Source organism: Centropristis striata, chromosome 22, assembly GCF_030273125.1.
Source record: "Centropristis striata isolate RG_2023a ecotype Rhode Island chromosome 22, C.striata_1.0, whole genome shotgun sequence".
NCBI lineage: Eukaryota > Metazoa > Chordata > Actinopteri > Perciformes > Serranidae > Centropristis > Centropristis striata.
Window position 1 is genome coordinate 17,360,795 of NC_081538.1, and position 14,375 is coordinate 17,375,169.

The 14,375-nt window shown below is 37.9% G+C and overlaps 1 protein-coding gene across 1 annotated transcript in view; it reads right to left on the bottom strand.

Annotated features, from left to right (window-relative positions):
- slc38a4 (solute carrier family 38 member 4) overlaps window positions 1-13,423 on the bottom strand; it is a 41,965-nt gene extending 28,542 nt beyond the window's left edge. Inside the window, exon 1 of the mRNA XM_059325463.1 lies at window positions 13,303-13,423. The gene's annotated coding sequence lies outside the window, so the exon portion shown is untranslated. The remainder of the gene's footprint in view (window positions 1-13,302) is intronic.
- Window positions 13,424-14,375: the final 952 nt, after the last annotated feature.

Consider the following 14,375-nt stretch of genomic DNA (forward strand, 5'->3'; position numbering starts at 1 on the left):
CAATACTCATTTTCAAAAGTATCGAGTATCTGAAGCTTGTTATCATAGTTGCAGTTTCTTTTTGCACAACTGTTTTTTTTTATTATAAATATTTAACCTACTGTTCTGTTAATTTTTACATGCTGCATTTTTCTTGTTAATAAAAATATTTCTGTTACATTTTGAGGTCTTTGTTTTTATCCTTGTGGTATGGAAAATGGTATCGAATATCGAATATTTTCCTGAGTATCGGTATCGAGTTGAAAATTGTATTATTGTGACAACCCTAATAATGACAGAAATTATTTTATCTCTAGTGCAAAAACGTAAAGGCTTAGGGGCATTTTAATTATCACAAGTACTATTCAGCCTGTAAAAACAGCCTTCTGTTGCTGTGGAGTCTGACTAAATGACCCTGAGAATGTCATCAGGGTCAACTTGTTCTTTTGCTGAAGACTTTAAACCATTATCAGAAAGTCTGTGCCACAGATAGGATATAACAGTTTTTAGGACTTGTAGGAAAAAATATTACCAACATTATTTTTCACCTTTTAAGGCAACTCATGACCAAAATATTGATACATAATTTTCATATCTTTTTCATTATTATTGGTCAATTTTTAGTCAAATATACAAAATTAAGCCTCATTTCAAGAGGAAAAAAAGTAATAAAACCTGAAAATTTTTTTCAATAGTTATCTTGAAAAGATAATTTCTTGATGGGAATGCACAGAGTAGGTTATGTCAACTTTTAGTGAAACTTATGTTTTGAAAGCATTGTTCATTTTTGGATGTCAACAAAAAAAAAAAACATCACACCCATCCTCCTCAGGGGCCAAAAAGGACCCCATGACATCACACTGGTTTTAGGACATGTGAATAAAAAATGATTAACAACTTTTTTCCCCACTTTTTTACGGCAAGTCAAGACCAACACATTGATATATAATTTTCATATTTTTTTCATTATTATTTGTCAGTTTTAATCAAATATAAAAAATTAGGGCCTAAGTTTCAAATTTGACTATGTGTGCATGCATGTATCAAGCAATCTATGAAAGTTAACCTGTATTAATCGTATGTTGAAAATGATTTGGGGTTAAAAAAGGACCCCAGGACCACAGGAGGGTTAAAGGGATAGTTCAGCCCCAAATCAGGAACACATATTGATCCATACTACTCACAACAAGGTGTGTGGATTATCAAACCAAAATTATTTAGATTCATAAAAAGCACTACAGGTAAGAGGGAAAATATTTATTTCTTAATTTTGGGGTGGACCGTCCCTATAAGCCGGAAAGAGCAGCAAATAACCTCAGAAAAGAAAATTGATAACACCCGTCAGTGTATTAACTTTGGTTCAGTTATCATGGAATTTTTGTATCAAAGTAGTTGTTGTTAAGCTGATTTAAATATATCAATATATAAAAAATATATTGATATATTTCTAAATGTGATATGGAATTAGACTATATCGCATACATCAATATAGTTAATTTTTTTCTTTATTTATCTATAAATGCTGACCTTACTAGGGTTTGTCATGTTTAGTTCTTTTGTAATGTTCCCTAATCTTTTCTCACATAAATAAATTTATTTCAGAAAAAAATATTAGCCTCTTTTATTTCATTAGGCTATTTTTGTTTAGGTTTTTTATTTTTTTTATTTAAATGTGCACTTTATGGAGCTTTGATTTATTTAAAAAATGTACTCCTGTTTTTATACATTATTTATGTTCACTTAGATAAACGGTTTCAATAAAACTACTTGTGACATGTCATATTTGACTTTGACTGAACAATTGCTCATATCGCCCAGCCCTAGAAGTGAGATTTAGAATCAATATGGCAATCTGTATAGTTGCTTTCTGAGTGGTGTCTACTTTAAAGCAGCTGTATGTATTTATGTTTTATGAAAATGATCCCTTTAACAAAACAATGAATAAAAACACAACTTATTCACTGACAGGTTGGTCCAACTTGTCAGATATTTTACTCTTTCAGTTTTATTCTGACTCTTTTCAGTAAATGTGGGTAAATGTTGACCCACCCTTCTGCCTTCCCCATTCCCCCAAGTGTTTTGGTAAAACTTTGTCATCCTAGTGACGGTGTCCACCAGAGTTAGCCAAAAACATTTGAGCTGTTTTTGTCAACTTCCCTAGATGTATATAGCTGAATTTTCCAGAGTCCAGTGTCAATGTGGTGAGGAGGTGTCTAGCTTTTGGGTTTTGTTTTGACACAGGAAGAGATTGCCTCAATAAGCATCATCAAGGATGAGGAAACACTATTTTCTTATTGCGCTTTTAAGCACTGCTTTGACTTCTTTGTGCATTTGTTTTGAACCTAAACTAAAAAGTCTGACGTTAACAGTGACAGACAGTAAAAATTGTTATTCTCTTTGACTGAACAACATTTAACTACATTTCCTCACATGGATGTGTGAATGTTCTGTAGAAGGAGAATAACACTGAGTGTTGACATCAGCTGGTCAACAACAGGCCATGGTTCCGTCATAGTTCAACGGGGTTATTAACCTCCGCGTTTTGACCAAAACATCTCTAACGTGACACCATGGATGATAGCTCCGACACTCGCATCCAAAACCCCATCACCTTGTATCTTTGTTTTGCAGAAGAACGCCCCAATAGCCCTGTCAGAGATCTTTATGAGCTGGAATTTGAAGGCCTCTAAATTAAGCCTTTACCTCTCAACCGCATGTGACTGGCTGCAAATACCACACAAAGTATGCTGGTGAATCATTGGCCAGATGACAATCATGACTGCTTAAATATGAAATAAAAATCAACCTTGGACTATAAGGAAAGAATAAGATATGGTGCAAGGTAAAAACATGTGTTTAGTCAAAAATAATTCTACAAATCTTATGAAGTCTTTGAAACTAAGGGGGCCCCTTTAAGAATTTCACAGGTCTGAGGCAACAGATATTTCTGTCCCATGTGTGTAAAATCTATTAACACTATGCACTTGTCTGCAAGTAGGCGACTGCTATATGATGTAACATAGGCTACATCACATGACACTTAGTCATTATTATGTGTAGAAATGTACCCCATGGCTTGTTTTTCCTCCATCAAAGACAAGCCTCGGGACTTTTGCGAGTTACAGAACACAAATTTATTACATCTTTAACTTAATTCAAACTAGCTGGGTCGAATAAGAACAAACTTGTCCAGATATGACCACAACTTCCTTGCCCAACTGATTCAAGTTGAAAAAGTTCACAGTCAAAAAGGAAAAAAAGATCACAATCCAACTAAACTGTTGCCTGAGGGAAGACAGATCATAGGTCAATGGGACGATTTGCTAAAACCATTGACTTGATCTTTGATGTGTCGAACCATAATTCCCAGCCGTGCTCCTGAGGTCAAAGGAGTTAAAGGAAGAGTTGGGCACTCTTACAAAGAGTTAGATGAGAAGATTGATACCACTGTTGTATCTGTTCGCTAAATATCAACCTACCGCTAGCTGCTGGTTAGCTTAGCTTAGCATAATGACTAGAAACAGCTAGCAAGTGACAATATTATCCTACACCAACAAAAAATGTTGTTGTGTGTGTTAAAATGACAAAAACTTGTGGTAAAAGTCATGTTGACGGACATCAAAACTGCTTTCTCAATTATGTTATGATTGACACTGTATTTTCTCCTGGATTATGTTTGTTTTTGATGTATCACAAATGCATTTATAATCAAAGTCTGTGTAGCAAAGAGTTCAGCTGAATGGCTGAAACAAACAAAAACAGGACTTTAACCCTGGAGGCTGCTGTTCATGTCCCATGTGAAAACAAAAGTCAATGCTGACTTAATATAATTACGTGATGTATTATACAAATAAGTACATAGAATAAATAAAATATAATATAAAAAAACAGGTGGATTTTGTTTTATGGAAATTCTTTTTTCTTTGCATCAACATTCAAATAAAAATACATGTGAAAAAGTTTTTTCCCCCTAAACCTAACAAAGTAATTCAATTCACAACATTTACCACTTGTTTAACATCCACAAAAAATGTGTTTCCCTGAATAAATAACTTTGAATGCATTTTCGTTGAGTGAGAACATACGTTTTAGGAGACAGGGTTGCTGGGAGTCACTGTGAAGTACAACTGAGACTTTTTCGAAAAGTCAAGTTCGAAAGGGTTTGAAATGAAACACAACTTGAATGGATTTATACAGTTTTTTAACAAGAGGCTAAACTTTCTGTCTTCATCGGGAAAGCGACAACCAGAAAATATTTTCAAACTACTTAAACCTCTCTGTTGTGACTGTAGACCGTAGCCAATCTTGAATTCATACAGTTTGAATATTAACTACATTCAAACAAATGTCCTACTGGGAAATTGCAACCTGCTGTTTTTTCACCTTTGGAAAGAGCTAGGTTAGCTGTCTCCACCTGCTTCCTCTCTGCATGCTAAGCTAAGCTAATAGTCAACTTGTCTATTCATATTTAGGTCCTCATCTTATTCTTGCCAAGAAAGCAAGCTAGCTACTACTGCCTCATTATCAGAGTCAGTCAGATTCTCCTTACAAGTACTAGGACAACGAAATTAGCCATCAACCTGTCCAAACGTATACTTTAAACACACATACAATATGACAGATCATCTCCGTTACATGAATGGTAACAGAAAAAATAACAGCTGCAATGGTTGCAGTGCTCCCAATGTGTGAGTCTGCTGAGGAGGTGGCTGTCATGGACTCATATGCCAATGCACTATTATGTCAGACAGATTTAATGCTGCTGGTTATTTGATGTGTGGTAACTGAGAAGGCTACTGTACTTTGTCATAATATGTAACACCCTGGGTGACAAATGGTGGAGCTACAGAAACACAACCACATCATACAGAACTGAGAGCCACACACGTGTACTGAACTACAAGCAAACCCTCCTCCAGATGAATTAGTGCGCTGCTTCAACTTGGGAGGAATTTATCACGACACGTTGAGACAACTCCCTTTTCTTAGTAGCGTTGTCACACATCACACATGCTGGATGCTGTTGTCCAGTTTTAACATCTTGTTAAAAAAAATCAAGGTCATTTTCATTGTTAGATTAAAGCTGAAAAGCAAAATATGATCTTGCAGATTTCCATTTTAACTCCCTCAATATTCAGCTGCATACTTCTGATTCTCCAGCTGAACACTTGACTCCAAAGCCTGCACATGTGTGTATATAAGTGTTTCAGCCAGGGCCGTGATCTATTACCTGACAGGTACAGCAGGTTTGTTTCAGACCAAAACCCGATACCATATTCTTCTATTGCATACAAATTTTAATTATGTTCTTTTATCCCATTGACTCACAGAACATGTCAGAGTGTCATCTACTGTCATGCTAGCAGCTCTTTGAAGCTCTAAACTGAAATTATACATTATGCATGAGCGAGTACACTGAGGGGCAGGGCTATAGTACTTGAGTTCTGTACCTGTGTGGACTCCTGTCTCCATACTACTTTTTTGAAGTAATGCATTCGTCTTGGCCTTGATAGACTAAGAATTGGCCAGGATGGATTGATTTACTGGACGGGTATTGGACTGTAGTGGAAACACTACAGTCCAATACCCGGAATGAGGCGGGTCTCACTCGCTGAAACGCCCCTAATTTAAATAGGAGCCATCCAGATCGGTCTTTTGATGGCACTTTTTTTGTCCCTGTTGAAGAGCAGGGCCGTTTTTTCTCCCCTGAAAAAAAAGTCTGGTTGCCGATTAGATAGAACTCTAAGCAGGATGTGACGTAGTACTCGACGCCACAACAACACACGCCATTTGTAAAAGCCAGCGAAGCACTGTTGCCAACTTAGCTACTTTGTTGATGTATTTAGCGACTTTTCAGACCCCCTTAGCGTTTTCTGGTGTTATTGGAGACTTTTGGAGAGTCTTACTCTTCTTAACAAGCCAATGGGGCCCGCGGCTGGTGTTCACTTAGCGATCTCTGTTTGTTTACAACAAGCACCAGACACTCTGTGCACAGTTAGCGATGCCGGTTAATTCACAATCGCAATGTTTATGATCAGCAGAGACGCTGTGCTTAATTAGCCATGCTACTTTCTTTATGATCAGCTGCTGACAGTTGCGTCTCCCGTGTTTAATCCGTCGCCACGATCAAAAACCATACCTCCACCTCCAGAGTCTCTAAAATCTCTTCTGGGGGCCTTTTTGTAATGGAGACACGCAGAGTGAGCGGACATTTCAGAGGGCGTGGCCTGAGACTTTCCCGGTGGAAACACGGCTATGTTCTTGGTTACCTTTGGACTCAACTGAACCTGGTCTTGGATTTGATTTGGACTTGATTATATTGGTCTTGAATACAGCTCTGTGCGAGGGTCTGCAGGTGCCCATTTGACATACATTTTGCTGCGCAAGGGAGTAAATTTAACCATTTGGCGACCATGACCATTACTGATCTAAATTCAAGTTTCACTACATTTAATAGTTGATGAGATCATTTAGTCCAGACCAAAGTTTCCATCCCTTGCTAGCATGACTAAGACCTCAGTCATATTTCATCAGTGTTTTTCAATGTAACACGTAAAAAAAGCTTTTGCCGAGTCCTTTGACTGAGCTTAGACAGCCACAATTTATGGACGTACAATACATGAGAAGCAGTGAAGACCATATGACTATTGAAAGTTTCACAATGTTTTTTCTTCACAGAAAGCTTGGACAAATGCAGTACCCCTAGAGGTAGGGGATTGGTCATTTGTACCTCAGGACTTGAGCATTTTATTTGTCCTGGAACAAAAAATGACATTTGACGGTTCTAAGCATTCACAGACTGTTATACTTGGCACATGTATTACAAAAAGCCATAAATCCACAGAAGCAGCAGTGTAGGCTGTCTGACTGAAATTCAATAAAGTGAGCACAGAAAACCAAGAGAAGACCAGTAGGGAACAAAACAAAGCTCATATTTGTTACTTATTGCTGACTGATCCAATGAGCAAAACTGAAACAAAAAGCTTCTGTATTCTGAAAAGTATTTGAAGTTCTCTGAAAAGTAGTCAGGAAATCTGAAACTATACATAGCATCGTCTGACCGATTTCGAAACTAACACTTCTGGTGCCATGCCATTGGTCTAAAGTCCCAATAGTCCAAAAAAGTAATCATTCTCTAACCTTAACCAAGTGTTTTATTCCTTTACCACAGCACTGTCACACCACAAAAAAATTATAATTTCTTAAGGAGCATGTGTGCAGTTACTAGACTCCAGTGTGTATTTTCAGAGGGTCTTCAGAACCATATATTCATGAGTCGTACCAGTGGGATGTCGGAACAATGAGCAGTCCTGAAAATTCCAGGAAAAAAAACCTATTGACAAAAACTCTGACTTCAGTAAATACCAGGCCTTTAGTAAACACCATATTGGCCTTTTGTACACGGGCCTGGTTTGTCCTAACCTTGTTCTGTTTTCAAACAGTCCTGTTCTTGCGGACCCTCGCTCTGTTCATCTTATCAGTCAGTATTGATCTGCCTGCTCATGAGGACGGCGGCATCTTGTAATTCTATTCAAGCTCAAGGTTCTGACCTTGACTTAAAGAGGAGGAGGACACCAAAATCAGACTGTCTGTTGTTTAATAAGCACAGATTTACTTCGGTTTCTATTTGAATAATCTGGAACCAAAGGAAAGTTCAGTCTGTGCCCTTTTTTTTTTACCATGTACCCAGCTGGAAAACACCACTCAGATATTTAGACAAAAGCAGCGACTGTGTTCTCAAATTACACTGAGTCACCTGTACCAAGATGTCACCGGTCAGCAAGCATGTGGGCTCATTAAGCATGACACCACATTTACAGAATCATTTTCTTGTTAGCACCATGATAAACACTGGCCAATTTAAACAGACCATGACAAACAGTACTGAACATTGTACTTTTCCAAGGAATAGAGAAGTACAGATAATAAACAGAACTAATGGGAGCATTTAAAGACATCAGATGACTGCCATCATGACCTGTCCCCACCCAAGCTGACAGTTGTATATTCTGTAAACAAGGCATACAGTATTACATTAAGTTTCCGCTTTTAACAAACACAGTTTTTGACTTTTTGGGGGTCAGAAAATCTAAACTTGCGTCCACAAATCAACTGCCAGACTCCTTTCTAAAATCAAAAGCAGGTCAATTTGAGTACACCAGATGCTGAATAGCTCCTTTTTAATATTATGTCCATCATTGAGGTCAATTTAAAAATGAAAAATGGGCCATACGAATGCTTCTGAGTGCACACATTCTCCTCTGTGTCCGTTTTCACAGAGTGGGACTCTTTACTGACTCTAAAACACATGTTCTGCTGAATCAGTGACCATGAACCTGGTGTGCTCTGATTATTCAGAGGCTGTAATGACATCACTGGTGGCTTTGAACAGAGTGATATCACTAGGGATGGGAATTGAGAAACGTTTCTAGTTAAGAACCATTTCCAAATTGTGTGATCCACTGGAATCATTTGCCTCTGAGCTTATCAACTCCTCTTCTGACAGTTTACTTATTTAATTAAGTTATTATATGTTAATTTAGCACTGTATTTGTACTACAAATTTTACATTACATATATTGTTATTATAATGTTATTATTGTTGTTACTAATGTTTCTTTATTGTACAAATCTTACAAAAAGTTGTGCTGTATTTCTTTTCTTTCATCTCTATTGTATGTGTGTTTAAAGTATACACTTGGACGGGTTGATGGCTAATTTTGTTGTGCTAGTACTTGTTTCTCTGTGCAATAACAAAAAAGGAAAATCTGATAAAAATCGTCAAAGTACACTATGTTTTGGAATAAAAAGATTGGTATCAATAACATCTTATCAATTCGCTTGCCTAGATATAATTGCGTCGGTTTCCTGTTGGATAAGGCTGTCTGCTGGCAAGGTGACAGTGAAAATATTCGAAATAAAGTATACACTTGAACTGAGTGGGCCTTTGTTTAGGTACATACAAGAAGCTTGCTGCTGCCCCCGTCCACAGTAGTGCAAATGCACTCTTCCAAACCATCAAGCTCCTTTGACAAAAAAGTAATTCTGCATTGCAGAACACCTTGTTTGTTTGTGTGTTTGCGACTTTTAGAATCTGATGAATGCAGCTTCCACAGCAGTACATCTAAGGTACTGTAGGTCACATACTAAGGATATAAACTGTATATGTGCAGCAGCAGCATCATTCAGAAACCCATCAATTACATGAGAAACGTTTTTAGAAGGGCTTGGGAAAAAAGTATTTTTTTCACTGAAACACGCATTCCCAGACTTAAGTCACTGTTCATATTTGAATACATAAGAAACACTACAAGAAGCTACAGAATGTTATAAACGCTTCAGATAAAAAAATAAAGATTTAATTGATTGCAATTCGAATCAGAATCTTGGCAGACAGCAGATACATGTGTTCAAAGCAAAAACAAGCCTTATTTTCTGCAAGTTTGGATTTAAGAAGGAAAAAGTATGCATATATGCAAGTGTTCAAGTTGAATGCTGGCTGTTTTTAACTGGTTTTGACCTTTACTGGGCGAGCAATAAGATAGAACTAATTGTAAACTCTGTTGTTAACAGCCACCATTAGTTGTAAAAAGTTTTGTTAAGTGAACGAATGGCTCAAGCCGCTGTGTCTGCAAACATCCCTCCATATTTATAGGATCTTCAACAAGACCCTAAACCCCCACAGCTGACCTCTGACCTCTGACCACCACGCGGAGGGTGAGAAAAAGAGGGACTTTCCTCGCAAGGATGCAAGAATGTTTCACATTAAGAAGCATGTGTTTGCTTTGTGAGGATTACAAGTGTGCTCAGTGCACATACCACCTTACTGAATTATGCAATCCAGCAGGTATAAATAGGCAGAGTCTTACATTCTACAGTGTGCCACCTTCTCAGATTTCAATTGAATGTGTTGACAGTGTTTTGGAAAACTGCCAAGTGCGTCTCCCCTTTGTGGCGCTGCCTCACTGTGTCTTTGTGCAAGTGATATCCACTCCTTTGAAACTGACTCTACATCTGGTTCGCAGCTCATTAGCTCATACGCGCTCCAAGTTACATCAGCCAGCAGCAGCAGCGCTTCAACCCCTAGCCGCCCAGCAGGGTTTGACCTACATGTGCCATTCAGGGCTCCAAAGCCAATGAGGAGCGAGAATCGACAGCTAAGCCCCGCCCCTGCTGACAGGTGTTCAAACCTGTGCTGGCATTTCCCCACACCTGCAGCCTTGGAAAGTTACTGAGGCGTCGTTGGTTTGGTGTAAAACAAACTGTTGTAGGGTGTACAAGTGCAACATTAACAGGTTTATAGGTGTATAATATCTTCTGTGGCTAAGGAAGGAGCTTTACATTGAGCATTGCGGGAAACGTAGAATCAATAAGGGCTAAAAGTCAGCATATCTCAGTTTTGGCTTCTTTGATTATGAGCATTCTTATTTAAAATGTGTCTCTTAGATGTCCCCCATCTTTGTGGAATTGCAATACTAAACGGCTGGAGTGGCCCTTTAAGGCATGTTATCTTTTAAATACATGGCCAAATGACATAATTTATCAAAGCTAGAAACGTAATCATCGGATTTTCAGACATCTGACGACCCTTGAACAAATCCTGTGCGACAAATGCTTCTATCAGGTAATATAACCAAATCAAATTCAAGCTTCAAACAATGATGATTCATTAGAATCACTCTGTTCTACATGAAATTGGTAGTAGAAACAGTTTGAACTAACTAGATCATGTAAAAAAATGCATCAAATTCTGTGCTCCTCAGCATCGCATGACTCAGCTGAGACCAGCAGACATTCAACAAAAATTCTGTGAAACTTTAACTGATTTGCAGGCTGTTTACACAGAGCAGAGAGGAGAGGACAAGAGAGGTTGGAAGTAGAGGTTGTAAAAATGTTTGTGGCAAAACACTTTGGAAAACTGTTTTCAAAATATATCATCAAAGAAAAACAAACTTGGCATTATAACTGTGTTATCTATTTATGATTGTCTTTTATGTTTTAGTCTGGCTTTTAACAGAGTTGGATTAGCTATATATTAATTTATTTATTTTTAGTATAGTTTTTAATTAGGTTTTATGATAATAATAATTATTGTTATTATTTATATAATAATAATATATATTATTATTTATATTATCTATTCTCTTATCTGGTTCTTACTACCACTGTTAATCTTTAATTAATTTCATTACTTGGTTTGTAGACGGGAAGGCTGGGTGGGGGATCAATACCCCCGCATTGTGTGAAGCACTTTGTTTTACATGTCATTTGTATGAAAAATGCTATACAAATTCAGTTTGATTGAATGTTATTCTCCACACATTCCTCCCTACTGCAAGCCATGAAGTTCAGAACGTATATATTGCAGTGGAAAATTAGGCCCCAGTGAGTAATATGTGACAGAAGCAAGAAACGCCCTGTAACTGCTTGGGGTTCAGAGTGTTAAAACCAGAGGGATTAATAATGCAATGTTACATATTGCAATTAAAACTTGATTACACCTTTATAAATGGACAGTTGCAGTCAAGCAATGTCACTATGAGGTTTCTTTAACAAACTGACGTTTGTCATCTTTCTTGTTTTAGTTTTTTTAATCCCCTTTTAAGCACATTTCTATAAAGAAAACTATTATCTATATGTTCATGCATGCAGCTTTACTAAGTGTGCACCTCAAATCTTTAATGTAACCATTAAACACAGCCACTGGGGTGTTATTACAACTGTACATACTTTAAAAGCTATCTAACAAAGATGTAGGTGGAGCTTCATTAAAGGGAAGATGTTGCCAGCTCAGTTCTTACTGTTATGTAAGTTACATAGAGAACTGGACAGGTTGGAAAGTGGACATGCACAGTCACTGTGTGGCAACCGGGTATTTTTAGCAGTCAGAAGGGGCAGTGATCGAAACTGAACTCACCACTTAAACATGCCAAAACCGAGATATTCTCCTGGCTGAATCTAGTCTTTGTTTTCAGTCATGAGCAGCTGCTCTGCTGTATGTGGCTGGTGTGTTGCCACTTAAAGCGGCTTCAGAGAATGAAGATCAAGTATTATAGTAAAGAAAGTGGCAACAAAAGCATCGAAGCAAAGGCACCTTTTGGAAAATCCCACTAAAGACCTTAATAATACCGCTCTGTCTTACTGTTAAATCCATTTCTCTATCAGAGCGATTATGAAGTACTTACAAGGGCTGTCCTTGACTAAAGATATGCATAGTCGACTAATGCTCATAGGATTTTGATAGATTAGTTGAGTTTGGCCACAAAGAATCAGACAAAAGCAATGCTTTAAATCTTGTGTTTCCCAGAGATGCGCTTATGAGTTTCTTAGAAATAAGTCACCCAGCATGAAAATAGCTTTAAAAAGTACTTATCGACTAAAGAAATTTTAGTCGACCAAAACGACTGATTAGTCAATTAATCAACTAAGAGAGGGCAGCCCTATAGCACTTTAATTAAACAACAATTAGTGATATAAGAAAGTAAAAAAAAGGAATTTTCAAAAATGAAATGACTGAATTCAACAATTTTGTACAATATTTCCAAGCAGTGCATTGCAGTAGTTTGAGCCTGTGATTGCAGTCATAACATATTTATTAGCCCTCAGTGAGCCCTGCAGGCCACAATCAGCATGCTACTGTTGTTACATAAACCAATGACCTATATTATACCGTTATTCATATTCCTCCTCTGTTTATCCCTTCAAAATTACTTTATTTCCACGATTTGTGAGTTACACACACACACTGGGAGCAGACACAATGCAGTGTAAATGATACAAACTGGAAACTATAATAAGTAACTAAGTGCTCTTTGTGTTTTCTGTCAGTATAAAGGCGGAGAAGCAGCACAGCAAGCATGCACAGCACAAAACATATGCAAAATTCACTTTCACTCTATATAATCAACTTGACCGGAAACGGGAATTTTGTTAAGCGAAACCCGACGCTAAATTCTCCCCGTGCACAAGACTAAAGCGTAATAACGTAGTATAAATAAAAGCGCGTGTTTGGCGCTGCTTTATATTGACTTCAGGCAACACCCTGCAGGACGCGCTCCACACCGCTACTGTTGCTCTTCCTCTCAAACATGTGCCACTTTGTGAATGTATCGGGAGAAAATATCAAGAAAGAAAAACAGAAACGAATCTTTGCAAAGCGTTGAACTCGCACTTTTATTTTGTTATTTTTTTTTAATTAGACTCGCGAGTCCAATTAACCGCCATTAAACATGGTGGTCAAAATTAACAAATGCCATGCCGGGCAGATAATAAAAAACATCAAAGTAAGGATTATATTAGATGTGTAAATGTTTGGGGGCTTACCTAATAGTGTTTCAGTGTGGCGGACAGCTGTAGCAGGCGGAGGAGGAGGCGGACGTGTGGAGACAAGAGTTCGAGACCCTTCCCATTTAACAAGCAAGGAGACTGAGTGGAAATTTCCATCTGCCATGTGATGATGGCAACTCCTGAAGCGTCGTGTTACACCGCCAAGCACTGCTGGGGGCTCCTTTTCTCTCATTTACCCCCCCTCGAGCTACTCATTTTAGCACGACTTACATGCGAGCAGCGAAAACATCATTTATTGGCTTATAATGAGCATTTTAGTGGATTTACTCACTCTTAATTGTTTCCATTTCTTCATCTTAGGTATATTATTTTAAGATATAATAATCACTATGGATGTGTGCACGGACTAAAGGGTGTTTGTGCAACGTTTCAGATAAAGGGAAAGGTTTATTTAATGATTGTGCCCGTCTACTGACTGGGATCCTTTGTTTACATTCCGCCGGGCCACGTTGTCGCTCCACACACACTCACTGCTCCGCTCCGTGTGTTAAAGGGAAAGTAGGGAGGAAAAACGGGAGGCATTTAAGACATGGAATTTCTGTCTTTAACGGCATGTGTTGATCCAGTATTGTCCTTAGGTAGGCTACATTTTGGACGAGTTTGAACTAATTTCCATTTCTACCCAGTGGTGAAGAAACAACACAGCTTACTTAAAGCTCAATCATCACTTATGACCATTGTTGGGGGTTAACTAGATCGGGGAGACTGGGGGCACACTTCTCAGTCTCTGCCTATATTTCCAGTGGTGGAATGTAACTAAGTACATTTACTCAAGTGCCATAATTACCATCACTTTATGCTCCTACTTCACTACATTTTGAGGCAAATATTGTACTTCTTCCTTCACAATTTTTTTGTCAGGCCAGGCTCAAGTCAGCACTCAGATGCAGAGCAGGTGAACTTAAAAGTTTCTTTATTCAAAGAATGCAGCAGGGTAAATCCTCACAGAGTGAAAGAAAAGGGCTATGAAACTCCTGACTCTGAGAAAAAACTTAAGAAAAGTCGCTCCAAAGGAGGAAAAAACACTGAACCTATCTACACAAAAAACT